This window comes from Panthera uncia, chromosome X, assembly GCF_023721935.1.
Source record: "Panthera uncia isolate 11264 chromosome X, Puncia_PCG_1.0, whole genome shotgun sequence".
Taxonomy (NCBI): Eukaryota; Metazoa; Chordata; class Mammalia; order Carnivora; family Felidae; genus Panthera; species Panthera uncia.
In genome coordinates, this window is record NC_064817.1 from 25,192,110 (window position 1) to 25,212,383 (window position 20,274).

General features: G+C 42.9%; 1 protein-coding gene and 2 pseudogenes across 5 annotated transcripts in view; 1 reads left to right on the top strand and 2 right to left on the bottom strand.

The window, feature by feature from the left end:
* The window catches only part of TAB3 (TGF-beta activated kinase 1 (MAP3K7) binding protein 3), a 55,683-nt gene extending 43,802 nt beyond the window's left edge, over window positions 1–11,881 (bottom strand). For 2 of the 5 annotated variants that reach the window (XM_049643653.1, XM_049643649.1), the window contains exons 1-2: window positions 11,792–11,881; window positions 6,214–6,290 (exon numbers count right to left, since the gene is read on the bottom strand). The gene's annotated coding sequence lies outside the window, so the exon portion shown is untranslated. The other 3 variants (XM_049643650.1, XM_049643648.1, XM_049643651.1) reach the window with 3 other exon arrangements.
* LOC125931586 (B-cell CLL/lymphoma 7 protein family member C-like) lies at window positions 7,873–11,855 on the bottom strand (annotated as a pseudogene).
* LOC125931252 (PAT complex subunit Asterix-like) lies at window positions 10,776–13,574 on the top strand (annotated as a pseudogene).
* The last annotated feature ends 6,700 nt before the right edge of the window (window positions 13,575–20,274 follow it).

A 20,274-nucleotide genomic window follows, 5' to 3' on the forward strand; every position in this document is an offset into this window, starting at 1 on the left:
TGTTTCACAATATACAGCACTCTCAAACTTAATAATTTCCTGATAATCAGAAAATGTTACAAGACTTCTTTTAAAAAAAAAAAGCCATTTCCTTTCTGCTCACTGGGAGGCTAAGACAGATAGTTTACAAACAGAAAATATTCTAGCCAGTAAGATGAGCCTCTTTTCCTAAAAAACAAAGTGAAGCACTACATTTTTGCATTTAATCCCACAGCACGCAACTAAAAGGAAACACTGCCATATAGCATGTTCTAGATTTCAATATGACGCTCATCAAAACACACCGTCTATTCTTGTCCATATATTATCAACATGTGCAACGACCATGCAAAATACATACGGACTTTGTTTCTTAACAACACTTTAATGGGCTGCTACTCTTTATACAATTCGAAAGTGGTGAGTGATGATCTGAAACCAACCAGAGGACTCCGGCAGTATGTGAACTGTACTGGCAAGGCTAGGCTGCGACCTAACTCCTGGGACACCCTTGAAACCCCACCACCACCCACTAAAGCACAGATGGCCACAGCTGTGGACTGTGGAACTGTGTAGGCGGTAACCCTAGATCAAAAAAGAAACACTGGAGGCATAACCCCACGATCGTCACAGGGTTCCAAAGCCAGATGAACCAAGAGGTTCTGCAACGTGAAGCCTTTCTTGTCTGTCGGCTTTGCCGGGACTCCCAATTTCTGAGGGCAGGGTGGAGGTGGGGTCGGGGGCTGGGCTCTGACGCTATGCTTAGCAGTGGAATCACTCTGAGGTTTCCTTCAGTGGGGAGGCTACCGTGCCCCCCGCATTCAGGAACGTCGGCACCAAGGCGCAGTGGGTTCTGTTCCTCCAAAAGCAGCTACTGGGATTTCTCCCAACAGAATTATTCCTCCCGGCGGGAAAGCTCCCCCAGAGCTCTGCTCTGATGCTGCCGTTCTCCACACTCTAGAAAATGAGCTCACACCTAGTGCTTTGTGTCCACAGCCTTGCCTGAGATCGGCAAGTATGCAGGGTAGTGCGGTTCCGGGTCTGAGTGTTTACTTCTGCCACATTGTAGCTCACTTCCTAAAATAATTATAGCAGAGGTTATAAACCAATGGTCTGTAGGCCAATCCAGCCCGCTGATGTGCTTGGTCTGACCTCAAAAGTGTTAAAGAAAAAAAGCAAAAAAAAAAGTTGAGTCATATTTTTTAAAAAAGATGTTTTATTTCTTTAAGTAATCTCTACATTCAACATGGGGCTCAAACCCACAACCCCGAGATCAAGAGTGTCATGTTCCACCGAGCGAGCCAGCCAGGTGCCCCAAACACGCTTTCACATAGAGACATTTTACATGACAATCTGGCTATCCAGCTTTCCCCAGAAAAAATGAGAAGCTGGAACAGTATCAAGTGGCGAAAAGTGCAGCATGGAAGAGACACACACTTTCCAGCCTGCCTACTCTGCACGCTCCCTAGGGCGTCCCCAAGTCAGAGGCCCGACTTTGCTGTTACCCGCAATGTGCTCCATAAAAGGTGCAAAGCCAGTACTGTGGAAGTCCAGGCTACTGTGTCTCAACAGTAGGCTGCTGAGGCGGTAATGTGGGGCACAAGAATTCTTCGTCGTGCAAGCCTATCTGATGTATCGTAAGGTGGTGAGCATCCCGGCCCCTCTTGCGAAATTGCCAGAAACACCCCAGGCTTCTTTAGAAAGGCAAAAGCATCTCAGGCTGACACCTACTGCTAGCATGTTAAGTTTGGTGACACGACAACTTTGGAGGATTGAAGAAAAGTTAGCCTGGTCTTGGGAGGACTTATAAGTAAAGGCATCATTCATTTTTCTGATTAGTCTGGCCCAGCTAATAACCAGTGAACAAAAATACGTATACTAGTATAAAACTTTGGAACTTTCATCCATTTCTTGCTGCTTCGGAGGTTTTGGTTTTTGATGATACTTACTGAGCCCTATGTATGTACCAGGCACTGTGCTAAGTGCTTTGTCTCATTTAATCCCCCTTATCCCACGGGAGAGGCCACGATATCACCCACAAATTTGAAAACGAGGAAATATGAGGTGCAGAGAGGGTAAATAATTTGCCTGTAGTCACATAGTTAATAAGCAGCAAAGCTAGGATACAAACTTAAACATCATTTTCCTTCCACCTCAAGTCAATTAGGACTTAAAATTTCCTTTATTTCCGGGTACGTGGTTAAGACAATGATGTCAAAACTCTGATGATGTCAAAACTCTTTTTTTTTTTTTTTTTTTAGTTTTTAAAAATGTTTTTGGGGCGCCTGGGTGGCTCAGTCGGTTAGGCGTCCGACTTCGGCTCAGGTCATTATCTCACGGTCTGTGAGTTCGAGCCCCGCGTCAGGCTCTGTGCTGACAGCTCAGAGCCTGGAGCCTGTTTCAGATTCTGTGTCTCCCTCTCTCTCTGACCCTCCCCTGTTCACGCTCTGTCTCTCTCTGTCTCAAAAATAAATAAACGTTAAAAAAAATAAAAATAAAAATAAAATGTTTTTATTGCTTTTTGAGACAGAGAGAGACAGAGCATAAGCAGGGGAGGGGCAGAGAGAGAGGGGGAGACACAGAATCTGAAGCAGGCTCCAGGCTCTGAGCTGTCAGCGCAGAGCCCGACGCAGGGCTTGAACTCAAGGAGTGTGAGATCATGACCTCGGCTGAAGTCGGACGCTCAACCGACTGAGCCACCCAGGCAACCCTGATGATGTCAAAACTCTTAAAGACAGTTTGTTTGTTTATTTATTTTTAACATGTGTTTATTTTTGAGAGACAGAGCGAGACAGAGCACGAGTAGGGGAGGGGCGGGGGGGCAGACACAGAATCCAAAGCAGGCTCCAGGCTCTGAGCTGTCAGCACAGAGCCCAACTCAGGGCTCGAACTACAGACTGCAAGATCATGACCGGAGCTGAAGTCAGCGGCTTAACCAACTGAGCCACCCAGGTGCCCCAAGACAGTTTAAAGTTCAAACCAAAACCTGATTATAAAGAAGAGTTTTTTCAGATGAACATAAGGGAAGGGAGACAAAAATAATATAAAAACAGGGAGGGGGACAAAACAGAAGAGACTCATAAATATGGAGAACAAACTGAGGGTTCCTGGAGGGGTTGTGGGAGGGGGGATGGGCTAAATGGGTAAGGGCACTAAGGAATCTCCTCCTGAAATTATTGTTGCACTATATGCTAACTAATTTGGATGTAAATTTTAAAAAATTAAAAATAAAATGAAAAAAATAAAATAAAATAGAAGAGTTTTTTGTAGTAGATAAATTCTTTGAGGTAAACAGCAACAAGAAGTGGCCTGAACAGTGAAACATAAAAAGCATCTTTTACTGGTACAGGTAAGGGTTCCAATTTCAGGACTTTTCATGCATGTATGTAAAGGTGTAACCAATTAACAAGAGAGGGACAGGAACATGATAGTTGTTATTTCTCCTACATGAGGCCTTCCAAATAACTTATAATCGTGTCACAGGATTCTGATTAGAGGGAAAAACGTTTTGAAACAGTCACATTTTCACTGCATCTATCTCATATTCTATTCTCAAAAAATATATATGATGGATCAATATAATATTCATGTTAAAAGAATCAAGAGCATTTTCATGTTAAATATAGTCCCCCAGATGCAAAAAGAAGCAGATTCACTTTTAACTGAACTTAACACCTCCTCCCAAGTGAACATCTGTTTGCCAGCTGTCCCCTATACAGGATCTATCATACATGTCACTCCTGCCTTCCCCCACCAGCCTCCTCAACAAAAACACAAATGAAGGTACTTGGGATCTCCTCCCAATTCTGAGTCTGGTAACCAAAAAGTAGGGTATAATTATTTGTTTTTTTAAGTAAGCTATACGCCCAACATGGGGCCTGAACTCATGATCCCAAAATCAAGAACCGCACTCTCCACCAACTAAGACAGCCAAGTGCCCCAAAGAAGCAGGATATTAAAAACTAAAATGAAATGATGTTACGCAGTGGTATATGAAAAAAGAAATGGGAAAGCCTTGATTCTTATTAGAAATAGTTTGTTCATTTAGGAATACTGAGTTGGTTATAGGAAAAAAAAACAGTATCTAGGTTAGAAAAATCAGAGATTTCCTTCATAAAATGACTTTAAAAATATCTCAAGAACATTCTGGAAAAGACAAAACTACAGAGTCAGTAAAAAGATCAGTGAATGCCAGAGGTCTGTGGGGAGGAAGGGTCCACAAGTGAAGCAGAGACAATTTTAAGGGTGGTGAAATTATTCTGTATAATACTCTAATGGTAGATACATGACATTTATGCACTTGTCAAAACCCACAGAACCTGATAACACAAAGAGTGAACCTTAAAGTATGCAAATTTTAAAACAGGTCAAGGGATCCCAGGAAGGAACAGAGACCATATGATGTAACCTAATTGTATTACCAATGTATGAAACGATATCACTGCAGGTGGTAGAGGGGAAAGGTGCTGACCTAAATAACGCTGGAAAGGAGCGGCACCTCTAAGAGTAAAGTCAAGGCAAGAGGAACTGTACATAAGCACTGTACTCTAGTTGATAAAGTTCTTTCTTATGGGGGTAGAGGTTAACAAAACTGATATACATCTATACACGTATACTAGGAGAGAACAATTAAGTACATGGATGGTGAACGTTGGGAGCCAGGTCTTACTGTTAGAAGTGGGAGGTCACAGACAAGCAACAGGAGAAGACTAGTAGGATCCATGTAGTAATGGATTAGGTTGGAGACATCAGTAGCAACTCATGTTTAGCTTAACAGCTTAATACTAACACAGATATATAAAAACAGACATAAAGAAACGTTTATAGACATGCATAAATATATAGTCTATATATGGGATTTCAGCTAGCAGAGTCCAGAAGCACCAACACCCCGAAAAGGCAATGAGCACATCTAGTACTCAGATCTTTATTTTTTTTTAATGTTTATTTGTTCTTTCAGAGAGAGAGACAGAGAGCACATGCGAGCTAGCGGGGGAGGGGCAGAGAGGGAGAGACAGAATCCAAAGCAGCCTCCAGGCTCCGAGCTGTCAGCACAGAGCCCGATGTGGGGCTCGAACTCACACACCATGAGATCATGACCTGGGCTGAAGTCAGTCACTCAACCAACTGAGCCACCCAGTCCCATCAGATCTCGATTTCTAATAGCATTCTCTAATAAAAGGAACCAGGGCTTTGTGGAGAAATGGCTGATTCTAGAACTGGAAGGGAGATACACAGGATAAGCCCGGAGTATGTTATAATGGTAGAAACTTACGAAGTGCTCAAAAGGCACAACCCCTCCCCCCCATCACCGTGGAGGCATGTTAAAGTGACACAGGGACCATCCAAAAGAGTTCATCAATGGCCAAAGCTAGAAAAAGCTAAACCACAAAATAAAGTAGTAATGGATTATGATCCAAAGTATAAAATAATTATCCATGAACCCATACTGATATAAATAAGTGACTAAATGAACAACTAAATGGGGGAGAGGGGACAGTCTTCCATGCAGAAGACTTCCCAATAATTTATGCAGAACACCCTCAGGAGACGGACCATAACTTCCCACTCAAGCGGGGACCACATGGTGACTTCGTTCCAAACAACACAGTGCGGGAAAGAATTTAAAAAAAAGAAAGAAAAGTAACACTACAGTGGAGAACCCTGACATAAACCTTAGCCAGGTGACCAAAGTGAACATGAACAGTGACAAATCATATTGAAGCAGACACTCCTGATGTGCTAAGAATAGAAGAATGGCACTTTACCTCTGTGGTCTTCCTCCCCCAAACCCACAACACCAATCTAAATAATGAGAAGAACAGGAAACAAATCCTGACTAAAAGATATTCTACAAAATACCTGATCGGTTCTCTTCAAAACTGACAAGGTCATCAAAACAGTGAAAGTCTGAGAAACTGTCACAGCAAGGGGAGCCTAAGGAGACATGGTGACCACACGTGATGTGGTGTCCCGGGGGGGGGGGGGACCCTAAAACAGAAAAAACACATTAGATAAAAACCAGAGAAATCTGAATAAACTGTGGAGTTAATAACAATGTTTCAATATTGGTTAATTAACTGTAATAAATGTACCGTTGCTAATGTAATCTATTCATTAATTAGAAGAAACCGGGTGCTGAGTAGACAGGAACTCTGTGTATTACCGTCTCCGTTTTTCTGTAAAACTAAAACTGTACAAAACCAAAAATCTACTTAATTAAACAAAATTTACCTGAAGATGATTTATAAGCTCTGGCACGGCAGTCTTATTCACATCTCCAGCTCGAAAAGCACCTTCTTTTCAGTAGTCTGTAAAGGTGACGAAACGAGGAGATAGTTATCCTTGTGCTGACTTCCCGACTCAGTATGCAAAAACGACAGAACCCCACAGACTTCTGGGGCCTTAAGGTGACAGCAGACGGGATGCCAGACCACACTGTGAAGCCAGGTGGTTCTTTCCCAAGTATCCTCACAGGCTGAATCACCGTCCTTTTTGTCAGGTCACAAATCTCTCCCACGTTAATTCTACGTTATTCCGAGAGAGCAGCAGTTCAGGAAAACAAGAAAATAATCCACCACTTGTTTTCTTAAGGCTTCTGTAGCACGCCTGGTTGTGACTTACCATCCTGACCCCCCATTCATCACAGAAGATAGGAGGAAGCCCAGACCTCACAAGCTATGTATGAAACTTTAAACCGTGTGGTCAAAATAGTAAATACCTTCATAAAACATGTGGACTACAGGGGCGCCTGAGTGGCTCAGTCGGTTGAGCGTCCAACTCTTGATCTCAGCTCAGGTCACGATCTCACGGTTTTTGAGTTTGAGTCCCGTGTCAGGCTCTGAGCTGACAGTGCAGAGCCTGCTCCAAATTCTCTCTCCCTCCCTCCCCACCTTCCTCTGCTCTCTCTCGCTCACCACAAATAAACTTTAAACAATTTTTTTTAATGTGGACTATAATACAAACTATTTCTGTTCCCCAAAGGGCAATTTATACAAAGAAGAGTAACCTTACAGGCTTCTTTTGACAGATGAGCATTCTCTCTCCCCATCATTCAGAAACTACAGTAGTCCCCTCTCACACATGGTTTCATTTCCTGCGCTTTCAGTTACCCATGGTCAACTGCAGTCCAGAAGCAGATGGTTCACCTTCCAACTTACCATGAGAAGGTCAAGAGCAGCCTAACACTATGTCACAACGTCTACACCTTTCATCTCACTGTAGCTCATCACGTAGGCATTTTATCATCTCACATCATCACAAAAATAGGGATGAATACTATCAAATATTTTAAGATGCCACATTCACCTAACTTTTATTATGGTACATTGTCATAAATGTTCTCATTTATTATAGCTCATCTCTTCCTGTGTCTACTTCATAAACTTTATCATAGATATGTAGAGAAAAAACCATAATTTACATAGAGTTCGGTACTATCCATGGTTTCAAGCCTCCATTGGGGGACTTGGAACATGTTCCCTGTGGATAAAAGGGGGGCTACTGTATCTTCATCCCAGTAAACCTGATAATCCAATGTTAACTTTACCATTTGGGGGTAAACACTGGGTTCTATAAGAGGTATCATGGATACAAGTCTCTACTTAATCTCCTGACTGAACCTCATTTTATGACCACAGGAGACCTAAAATAACACACCCTGTTTATACTGTATATTTTTAGTACTTAACCATATTCTTCTGGGGCACCTGGGTGGCTCAGTGGGTTAAGTATCCGACTTCAGCTCAGGTCATGATCTCATGGTTCGTGGGTTCGAGCCCCATGTCGGGCTCTGTGCTGACAGCTCAGAGTCTGAAGCCTGCCTCGGATTCTGTGTCTCCCTCTCTCTCTGCCCCTCACCCACTCATGCTCTGTCTCTCAAAAAAAAAAAAAAAAAAAAAAAAAATTTAATGTAACCACATTTTTCTTGTTTTTTAATTTCTCAATTCCTTTATCTTAAACATTACCCCAAAAATGAACTTCAAGTAGGAGCAGAAATCCCAGGCACCTACATGAATGCTGCTTCTTCCATATGTAATGGCTTTTTCAAACCTGATAGAACACAAAATCCACCCCACATTCACGTGAACTTTCTCAACCTTAATCACCATAGCTCTCTCCCCTTCCTAAATGCCCAACAAGTTCAGTGTGCATCACCCCTATTTGCACCTGAAATAATGTGTGTTAACTTTTCATCGTCCTCTAGGGTTCAGCACTGTAAATCTTAAGAAAAATCAAACATGCTCTTTTAGTTACAGTGCCTTATGCACACTAAATACTTAGTGTAAATGATTAAATACAGGATTTTAAATTAATTGGAAATCTAATTTGCTCTGGTTGAGGTGTTTTAAATTTTTTGTTTTCGGTTTTTTAAACAAAGAGGTCTTTATTTGTAAAAAGCCAAAGGGCTCCTGGTCGATAGGACAGGCCAGCTTCTCAGGGCTTGGGGGCATCTGGGCAGATGTGCTTGGGGTAGGGGATGCCCTGTGTCTGTGTCACCCAGGGCTCCCCTGGGGACAGGTGGCACTGACTCAAAGACAGGGTAAGCTGGCGGGGGGGTGGGGGGGGAGGTTGTTCAGCCTCTAGCAATTCTGGAACAGGGTAAGCTGGGGGGGCAGTGCTCAGCCTCTAGCAATTCTCGAACAGGGTCCTCCTTGGTCAGCAATGGGAGTGCATGGGTGCCGCCTGCAGTTAGGCCCCCAGGATCTGTCTCTTGGCACAGCCGTGGGGGCTGAGCATGCTCTGGGGCCGCTTCAAGTGGTGGGGCAGGAGCCACGGGGAGGCTGGGCTGGTGGGTGTCCCATGGGCTGGACTCAGTGCCCTTTTGCAGGGAGGTCTCCGAATGGAGACTGTGGTTACTGTTTTCATCACTGAGACCCAGCAGGATGAGGGGGCCACCCTAAGGGACTGGCGCCCCTACCCCGCCACTCCAGGGCTCAGAATCTCTCTGTCCCCACCACCTGCCCTCTGTCGCTCCCCCTCCTGGAGATCCACCACTGGCACCCAACTTGAAGATACAAAGGGAAGTGTGGCCTACAGTTGACCCAGCACTCCTCCCATCTCCAGACTTTCTCCACGGTCACCATCACCTCCGTGAGGTCATCCTGGCCCCAGCTCCAGGTCTTAGCCCGCAGGGTCCCACCGGCCATGCTGGTGGGGCTGCAGCGGAGACCGAGGCCACAGCTGGGCCGCCTCCCGTCCCACGGGCTTGGGCTCAGGGCCAGAGCCAGGTGCCGCTCTCTCGGCCTGCCGGCCCTCCCTCCAAGGTCTTTAGTCTCAAATAACATTATTTAAAAAGAGAGACAGGACAAGTGACTAGTAACACATGCCAGAGGCAGATCATCTCCACATTTTATAACTTAAACAGATTACTTAGCACACTTTTTCAAAAGGGAGGTTGTGGCCTATTAGTGAAACGTATAATACATTTATTGGGTGATGGTAAGTATGAAAGAAAAAAAAAGTCACAGAAAATAGCGGAGTGCTTGATACATAGTAATGGTAAATCTGGATTCAGAAGTCTTGTATGAGGTGTAGGTATGTATTATTAGATCATGATTAAAGTGTGTTGTGTTGTTTTCCTCCCCCCCGCCCCCACTGTGGGTTCTTATGAGGAATACTTAGAACATGGGGAGGTATTCTAGGCTACGTAAAAAAACAACAAACATTTACTACCTTTCTATTTTACTTTTATCTCAACAGATGACGATTTTCGTAACGTTTTAAAGGTTTATTCTGAGAGCACATGCACACACCCGCGGGGTAGAGCAGAGAGGGAGGGAGAGAAGAGATGGCAGCGACTCGGCGTGGAGCTGAGACACGTGTGCATATGAAAGCTGAAACAACTCTTGATGTTACGAATTTCTGTGTGACTTTGTCTTTCTCAAATGCGGCCTCAATGGGTTCTGGGTGGCTCCCTCACGTACTACTGGAGAGTTCCTGCCTCCTAAAAAGATTTTTAAAAGGTGAGCCCGGGCGGCTCAGTCGGTTACGCGTCCGACTCTTGATCTCAGCTCAGGTTCCTGGGATTGAGCCCCTTCTTGGCCCTGTGTTGACAGAGGCGAGCCTGCTCGGGATGCATTCTCTTTCTCTCTCTCTCTCCCCCTCCCACCCCCAGCCCCTTCCCTGCAAGAGCACGCACACACTCTCTCTCAAAATCAATAAATAAACATTAAAAAAAAAAAAAAAAGATTAAAAAAAGTAATCAGTTTCCTGGGGCGCCTGGGGGGTAAGTCGGTTGAGTGTCCGAATTCGGCTCAGGTCATGATCCAGCCCTTCCTGAGTGTGAGCCCTGAGTCAGGCTCTGGGCTGACAGCTCGAAGCCTGGAACCTGTTTCAGATTCTGTGATTCCTTTGCACTTTCTGCCCCTCCCCCACTCGTGCTCTCTCTCTCCCTCTCTCAAAAATAAACAAACATTTAAAAAAAAAAAACACCCCGTTCCCTAAACCCAGAAATTCAAGATCACAAACCGTGGGAACTTCATACTGGAAGGGTATGAAAGATGAACAAAAATACCGTTTATAATCATTTCTTTAACAATGTCAAACCTGATGATCCTCCCGAATCCACTGTTCATTCATTTAACAAGATCTGAGCAGTCAGGTTAGAGGTACAAAAGACGGATGCCCTCAAAGAAACACAGTGACAGGTATAGGAGAGGGGTTAAGTCATATAAAGAAACAAGGTAAGACAAGGAAAAAGCTTCATGGAAGAGATGACATTTAAACTAGGTTGCAAAGAATAGGATTTTTTTGAAATAAAAACAATAGAAATATAAAGTCGGAAGGAACTCTAGATGTCGCGTAACCCAGTGGTTCCCAACTGGGGATGCTTTTGCCCCAAAAGGCACATTTGGAAATGTGCGGAGACAATTTAAGTCGTCATACTGGGGAGGGACGCTTCTGGCATCTTGTAGGCAGAAGCCAAGGATACTGCTCACCATCCTACAGGCCACAGACAGCTCCCGACGACAAATTACCTGGCCTCAAACGTCAATAGTGCCAAAGGTGAGCAACCCTGAATCCAGCCTCAGTATCATGTCCTTGTTTTATATAAGATGACTGAAAGCCGCAGGGATTTTAAAAACTTGCCAAAAAGCTAAAATCACACAACCGGCCTCACAACATCTTGGCCGGCGTTTAATTCACACACACAGCCACACATGTTATTATACTAGGAAAGAGGTGTTTTGTAACAGTGGCAAAGTTTCTGTCATGTGGAAAAACTAGGTGGAAATCAAAGCTGATATTATTATTCAGTCTTTCTTGAAACGGATCTACCAGTGGCTCAAAGAACTACAAAACCATATAAAAAAGTATACCCGTACGTGTTCATTATACGAGATTTATCGTCTCCACAACTGTTACTGAGCATGGACCGAAAAGAACAACTACCACAAAAGCTAGGCAGGTGGAAGATGGGCATGTGCACACAGCACACTCAATTGCTCCGCAGGGCAGGTCTCTGAAGCTCCACCAGCTCCAGCCACAGTCACCGAGGGTCTGGGACCTGGGTGGGATTTGCCCCTTTAGTCCAAAACCATATGCTAACGTTACCCTTCCCTTTGCTGCTGAGCTTTCTAGTAACAAATTACATGTACAAAGACCTTCTCAGGGGCCTGATTTAGGGCCCAAATCCAAACACGTCAAGTTTCCCGGCCATCTTTTATTTTTCCATCCTTGCTCTTCCATGCCCAAAGGGGTGAGAGGGAGGGCATGGGGTAAATACGTGTTAACAGCAGTACAGATTAGATTTCGGAACGGTTCTTGGCCCTAGTAACTACCGAAATGAAGATATATATACACTCCTTACCTCTCATTTTTCGATTGCTGAAACTTCAACTAAGATGCCTTGTCCAGTTTGACACACAACAATTCACGGTGAAACGCTTGAGAAAAGGCTGCAGACGCTACCCTGAAAAAACTGAAGACCAAAGAGGTTTCAATTATAAAAGGTTTAAAGACAGCCTGAGCAAATGATAGTAGATAAATCAAAGGTCACGAAACAGAAAGCAGTGTTCGTACTCCTTTACTGCCTGAAATTCCAGGGAATACGTTTACATTCAATCAATACCAACAGAAAGTTCACCTGACTGCATCAGCCACCCTGCCCCTCTTCCCACTAAGTCACGTCTAGTGCCTCAGGGAGAGCCAGCAACAGCAGGGAGGACAGCCACAGCTCCTGTGAGGTTTCTGTCTTCACAGAAAGCTAGCGAGGCTGGGGGACGCCTGGGGAGCTCAGGCACTTAAGCGGCTGGCTCTTGGTTACAACTCAGGTCATGATCTCACAGTTCATGATTTCGAGCTCTGCATCAGGCCCTGTGCTGACAGCGAGGAGTCTGCTTGGGATTCTTTCTCTCTCTCTCTCTCTCTCTCCCCCTCCCTCTCTCACTCACTCACTCAAAACAAATAACCTTAAATTTAAAAAATTTAAAATTTTTTTTTTTTAAAAATTTTTTTTTTTCAACGTTTTTTATTTATTTTTGGGACAGAGAGAGACAGAGCATGAACGGGGGAGGGGCAGAGAGAGAGGGAGACACAGAATCGGAAACAGGCTCCAGGCTCCGAGCCATCAGTCCAGAGCCTGACGCGGGGCTCGAACTCACGGACCGCGAGATCGTGACCTGGCTGAAGTCGGACGCTTAACCGACTGCGCCACCCAGGCGCCCCAAATTTAAAATTTTTTTAAAAAGCAAGCAACAGGAACTTTACTTGCATCCCCGGCAAACTATCGGGGGTCCCTGCAGCTCCCCATTTATACTAGTCATTAAAATGTAATGAGTTTCAGGCTCCTTAAGAGCCAGAGGTCTTAAAATTTAAATGACTCCATACTGAATCTAATTTACTCTCTGGTAAAGTAAAGGCATTTTTTAAATTTCCAAACCCCCAAAGGAGCACCACACCCACACTGCAAAGCCCAACAGCAAAGGGGGTATATGGCTTTTTGTCACCTGCTCCATCTTCTCAATAGAATTATAAATGCTCACTGAAGACTGGGAGGCCCTTCCCATAACCCAACTCACAAAATCACACATCATTCAAAAATACAGAAAAAAAAAAGTATTTGATCATAAGCCTCAGTGAGATAATAAATAGTCTTAGATACAGAGGAAACAATACATACCGATCAATAATTACGTTAAATGTAAATGGACTAAAGCTCCAATAAAAAGATACAGGGTGGGTATCTACTAACAGTATGCTGGACCCACAGGGGCTGAACAAAGTGCCGGGGAACAAGCCCCCACAGAGCCAGTGTAACCTGGCCTTGGACGACCTGACGCCGGCCTACACGAACCCGTTCGGCATTATCTTCAGCACGTGCAGCCTCGTGCCCAAGGTGCAGTGGTACGCCCGGGTCACCGTCTTCTGCCCGTTCATCGGCGTGGCCAACGCCTAGAGCTCTGAGGACAGTGCACGGATGATGAGCAGCCATGCTGTCCATCTCTGCCACGGTGATGTCCTATCTGCGGAACCCTCAGCCCATGACGCTCCCCCGGGGATGTCAGCAAAGGACTACTCTAGCCACCTTCCCCCAGGCCCGGCCCCCTGGCTGCTCGGCTTGCTACGTCACCTGCCGTCCTGGGTTTCCCTGAATGAGAAAGTCTCAGGGTCCACACCTGCATGGAGGGAACCTGACCCTTTCCCTGGGGTTCCACTTCAGCTGGGCAAAGAACACCCTAGGCCTACCGTTCCTGCCTACCTTCCCCAACCTGCCTGCCAGTGAGGGAGATGCTATCCATGTTTCTAAGTGTATCCACTTGTGGTTTCTTTGTTGTTGTTGAAAACAGTGAACGATCAAGTTCTGCATTCTGGCGAAAGAAAAAAAAAGAGATATAGGGTAACTTGAATAAAAAAAAAAAAACAAGACCAGAAGCACCTGAGCGGCTTAGTCAGCTGAACCTCCGACTTCAGCTCAGGCCATGATCTCACATTTCATGAGTTTAAGCTCCACATCAGGCTCTCTGCTGTCAGTGCAGAGCTCCCTTTGGATCCTCTGTCCCCGGCTCTCTCTGCCCCTCCTCCCACTCATTGTCTGTCTCTCTCTCTCTCTCTCTCTCTCTCTCTCTCTCTCTCAAAAATAAATAAAACGTGTTTAAAAAATAAAGCAAAGGGGCGCCTGGGTGGCTCAGTCAGTTAAGCATCCGACTTCAGCTCAGGTCATGATCTCACAGTCTGTGACTTCAAGCCCCACGTCAGGCTCTGTGCTGACAGCTCAGAGCCTGGAGCTTGCTTCAGATTCTGTGTCTCCCTCTCTCTCTGCCCCTCCCCTGCTCATGCTCTGTCTCTCTCTGTCTCAAAAATAAATAAAAACTTAAAAAAAAAAAAATAAAGCAAAGAACAAGACCATCCATCCACATATGGTCTTACAAGAGACTGACTTCAGAACTAAAGGCACATGCAGAATAAAAGTGAAAGAATGGAAAAGCATTTGTCATACAAATAGAAGTGAAAAGAAGAGCCAGGGTAGCAATACTTATACCAGACAAAACAGATTTTAAAACAAAGACTGTAGCAAAAGACAAAGAAAGACACTACATAAAGATAAAGGGAACAATACAACAAGATGATATAACAATTGTACATATCTATGCACCCAACACAGAAACACCAAAATATGTAAACCAAGTATTAACAGACACAAAAGTAGAAACTAACAGTAATACAGTAACAGTAGGGGAGTTTAATACCCACATACATCAATGGACAGATCATTCAGACAGAAAATTAAAAGGAGAGTGGCTTTAAATGACACATTAAGCCAGATGGACCTAACAGATATACAGAACATTCTATCCAAAAACAATGAAATACACAGTCTTTTCAAGTGCACACGGAACGTTTTCCAGAATAAATCACGTTAGGCCATAAAACAAGTCTTAGTAAATTCAAGAAAAGTGAAAACACATCAACTATCTCTTCTGACCAAAATAATATGAAACCAGAAATCAATTACAAGAAAAAATCTGGAACAAAACACCAGTACATCTCTGCCCCTCACTCAGTCGCACCCTCTCTCAAGAGCAAAAAGATGCAAAAATCCTTAACAAAGTATGAGCAAACCAAGGTCAACATTACACTAAAAAAAAAAAAAAAAAAAAAAAAAAAATCATATTCCAGGGATGCAAGGATGGTACAATATTCACAATTTAATGTGATACATCATAGTATCAAGAGAAAGAATAAAAATCTTTATGATCACGTCAAGAGATACAAAAAAAAAAGCATGTGACAGAGTACAACATCCATTCACAATAAAACTCCCAACAAAGTAGGTTTAAAGAGAACAACCTCAACATAATAAAGACCATATATGAAAAGCCCACAACAGCATAGTGAGTGGTAAAAAAAAGTGAGAGCTTTTCCTCTAAGATCAGAAATAAGACAAGGATGTCCATACTGAACACTTTTGCTCAACATAGAACTGGAAGCCCTAGTCAGAGCAACCAGACGAGAAAAAAAAAAAAAAAAGGGGGGGCAACAAATTGGTAGGGAAGAAGTAAAACTCACGATTTGCAGATGACATAGTGCTATATAGAGAAAACCCTAAAGACTCCACCAAAAAAAAATAGAATTGATAAACGACTTAATAAGTTGCAGTCTATAAAGTACACAGAAATCTGTTGCATTTCTCTACACTAATAATGAAGTAGCAGAAAGAGAAATTAAGAAAACAATTCCATTAACAATTGCATCAGAGAGAATAAAATACGTAGGAACAAACCTAACCAAGAAGGTGAAAAATCTGTACTCTGAACACTCTAAAACACCAATGAAAGAAACTCAAGATGACACAAATGGAAGGATACTTCATGCTCATGGATTATAATAATTAGCATTGCTAAAATATCCATACTACCCAAAGGGTTCTCCACATTCAATGCAATCCCTATGAAAATACCAAGAGCATTTTTCACAAAACTAGAATACTACTAAAATCTATATGGAACCACAAAAGACCTTGAATAGCCAAAACAATCTTGAGAAAGAACAAAGCTGGAGGTATTACAATCCCAGATTTCAAGATATATTATAAAGATGTAGTAATCAAAACAGTATAGTACTGGTACAAAAAGAGACACATAGATCAAAGAAACAGAGAGCACAGAAATAAATCCACACTTAAAAAGCCAATTAATGTATGAGAAAGGAGACAAGGGAGGCTATACGATGGGGAAAGGACAGTCTCTTCAATTAAACAGTACTGGGAAAACTGGACAGCTACATGTAAAACAGTGACACTGGACCTCTTTCTTACACCATACACCAAAATAAATTCAAAAGGGATTAAAGACCAAAGTGTGAGACCTGAAAATATAAAACTCCTAGAAGAAAACATAGGCAGTAATTTCTTTGGCATCAGCCTTAGCAACATGTTTCTAGATATGTCTCTCCGACAAGGGAAACAAAAGCAAAATTAAACTACCGGGACTACACCAAAATGAAAAGCTTTTGCCAAAAAAGAAAAGCATCAACAAAATGAAAAGGCAACCTACTGAATGGAAAAAGTTATCTGCAAATGGTATTAACTGATAAGGGGCTAATATCCAAAATACATAAAGAACTAAAACTGAACACCAAAAAAACCATCTGAGGGGCACCTGGATGGCTCAGTCAAACATCTGACTTCAGCTCAGGTCATGATCTCGCGGTTCGTGAGTTCGAGCCCCACATTGGGCTCTGTGCTCACAGCTCAGAGCCTGGAGCCTATTTCGGAATCTGTAACTCCCTCACCCTCTGCCCCTCCCCCGCTCATGTTCTGTCTCTCAAAAAACAAACAAACATTAAAAAAAAAATAATAATAATAATCCGATTAAAAAATGGGCAGAAGACCTAAATGGACATTTTTCCAAAGATGACACACAAATGGCCAACAGACACATGAAAAGATGCTCAATTATCAGGGAAATGCAAATCAAAATAACAATGAGATACCATTTCACGCCTACCAGAAAGGCTATTATCAAAAAGACAAGGGGTGCCTGGGTGGATTAGTCAGTTAAGCATCTGACTCTGGATTTCAGGTCAGTCAGGTCATGACCTCATGGTGGTGAGATCAAGCTCCACATCAGGATCCGGGCTGATGTGGAGCCTGGTTAAGATTCTCAGTCTCCCTCTCCCTCTGCCCCTCCCTTGCTAAAGAGCGCAGGTGCTCTCAAAAAAAAAAAAGAGAGAGAGAGAGAGAGAGAGACAGACAAGAAATAACAAAAGCTGGCAAGGATGTGGAGAAAAGGGAAACTTCATGAACTGTTGGTGGAAATGTAAACAGGCATAGCCACTGTGGAAAGCGGTATGGAGTCTCCCCCCAAAAATTAAAACTAAAAATAGTATACAATACAGTAATTCCACTACCAGGCACTTACCCAAAGAAAATTGAAAACACTAATCCAAAAAGATATGCACCCTTATGTTTACTGCAGCATGATTTATAATAGCCAAGATATGGAAGCAACCCAAGTGTCCATCCAGAGATGAATGAATGGAGAAGATATGGTATGTATATATGTGTGTGTGTGTGTGTGTGTGTGTGTGTGGAATACTACTCAAACATAAAAAAAAAATGGGTATCCTACCATTTGAGACAACATGGATGGGGACCTAGAAGGTATTTTACTGAGTGAAATAAGTCCAAGAAAGACAAATACCATAGGATTTCACTTACATATGGAATCTAAAAAGCAAAACAAACAATAAAGCACTCTTAAATAAAGAGAACTGCTGGTTGCCACAAGGGAGGTGGGTGGGGAAATGGGTGAAACAAAGGGGATTAAGATGTGCAATCTTCTAATTGTAAAACAAATAAATCACTGAAATGAAAAGTAATGCAGGGAATAGAACCAGTACTATTGTGATCATGTTCTTTGGTGACAGATGGTGACTATACTTGCGGTGAGCACAGAGTAACATACAGAATTGCTGAATCAATGTTATACACCTGAAACTAACATAATGTTATACACTAATTAAACTTCATTTTAAAAAAGGAGAAGAAAACAGTCTTCAGTTCCCCAACAGGCAATATTAACAACTCAAGAACTGACTAGATATTGCAGGTTAATCAAGGAGCCTTAGTGAATGAGGGAAAAATTCTCCCACAGAGAAAGATTTCAGCGAATAATGGCAGAAGCAAGCAAATTAGCACAATCACAATTTTGTAACTTTTTTTATTTTTAAGTAAACTCTAGCCCCAATGTGGAACTCGAATTCACGACCCCACGATCAAAAGTCTCATGCTCAACCAGCCAGGCACCCCTCACTTTTGAAAATTTTCATTAAATAATCCTTGCAATGGTAATCGGTAGATGGTAAAAGAATTCGGTAAAAAGTGGGGCTTCATGAAGGGATCAGGAGGTTATCACCTGAGCCCTCTGACAAATCAAACTATACAAAAACACTTGTTAGGGAACTGGGGAAACTTGAACATGGACTAAGTATGGTATGAGCTATTAAGAAATCATTCTTGGGGCACCTGGCTGGCTCAGTCGGCTGAGCATCTATCTGACTTGGTGTCAGCTCGGGTCCTGTTCTCACAGTTCCTGGGACAGAGCCCCGAGTCAGGCTATGCACTAACAGGCGAGCCAGCTTGGGATTCTCTCTCTTTCTCTCTCTCTGCCCCTCTCCCACTCAGGAGTGCATGCAGGTGCAAGCTCTCTCTTTCAAAATAAGTAGTTAAAAACAAAAAAGACATCCTTATCAGGTGTGTTGTGTATGCTAGTGCATTGCGGTAATACAGAACGACGTGTCGTTTTATAGACACATTTAGGAATAAAACAATATCTCAGACGTGGTATAAATTCTCAGCGAAAGAGACATTTGGAAATGTTCACAAATAAAAAAGTAAAAATAAAAGCACTTAACTAATAGTCACTACAGAGTCCTTTAAGGAGAAAACATCAATGAACTCAAATTAATATTTAAAAGATCATTTTCATTATTTAGTAAAGAGATTGTAGAATAAGAAGCTAGAGATATAAAACTAATGCAAGGGTTCTTAAGGCAGTCCTGAGATAAAACCCTTAAAAAGCCAACACCATTATATTTAAGTATCAACTTAATAATCCTGTCAGTAATTATAATTATCAATATTAACATTTATAATTGATTATAATATTAAACATGTTAACTTAAGCACTTATTGAATTATTATATGCCAGGCTCTGCAATAAGCAATGAAGCAAGACTATGGCACCCATGCCCTGTTTTAAAGCTTCCACTTGCGCTGGTAAAAAAAAAAATAACATACTCCATACCCCGGTTGAGGTAAAGCAAGTTTACTGAAGAAAAATAACCAAAGTAGACAAGAGAAAAGATACAGGATTTAAAAAAGAAAAGGAAAGAATGCCAATACTCTGATGAGGATATTCAAGAGATAACAGCACCGGTCGGTCGCAGTTCTATCAACAGTTTAAAGCACGACAGGTTTGTCAGTGGGACAAGAGGGGACACTAACGAATGAACTTCCGAAAAAAGAATCCTCAGGGATTAAAAGTAACTAGTTCTTGAAAGAAAATGGAGTAATACTGAATGTGAGGAGGCCACATCCTCATACCCTGAAATCCGTAGTAACTGAACACCATACTGACTGACTACTCCCAGTAAACAAGGGCATTTGACCTTCACAGACCTACGTAACTGTTCAAAGTTACCGTAACAAGGACACGGCATGTGGAATGCAAGCACCACGTAGAAGCAGAAGCACCACCATATTTCTGGTGACGCACGGACTGTAAAACGGGTCCAAGGCAGAAAAGCTTCTTGTTCTCCCAAAGGTTCAGACGGTCAGAGCAAACAAGATTTTGGCTAGGATCTTCATCAAGGGTGATTACAGAAAGAAAAGAAGCCTTACAGAAGATACCCAGTAAGGGAGTTAGAGGGTTTGAGTTTAGCCACATGAATGACAAGGATGGCAAATGTGTTGGAGAGAAAGGAGGTATCTTTTTTGGAACTGGAAAAACGGAGGCACGTCTAAAGACACGGGAAAGAGACTGCTGGTACACGTGGGGATGCAAAAGGACTAGCGACAAAGCAAGCTTTCCAAAAGGACAGAGGAGTTGGCAAATTCCAGAGCCAGTGGAATCATGAACTAGAAATGGGGGCGAGGGGGGGGTTACTGAGGATGGGATATGAAGGAGTAATCTCCCCATTGTCCCAATCTTTAGGACATGAGTCACGAAGTCACTGTATCATTTAGTTTACAGGAAGAAGAAAGCAGAACATGACAAAACTGGGACATCAGTGAGTATGCACAGGCAAGTGTTAACTGGTCACAAGAGGTAAAAAATGCCCACGTGGTCC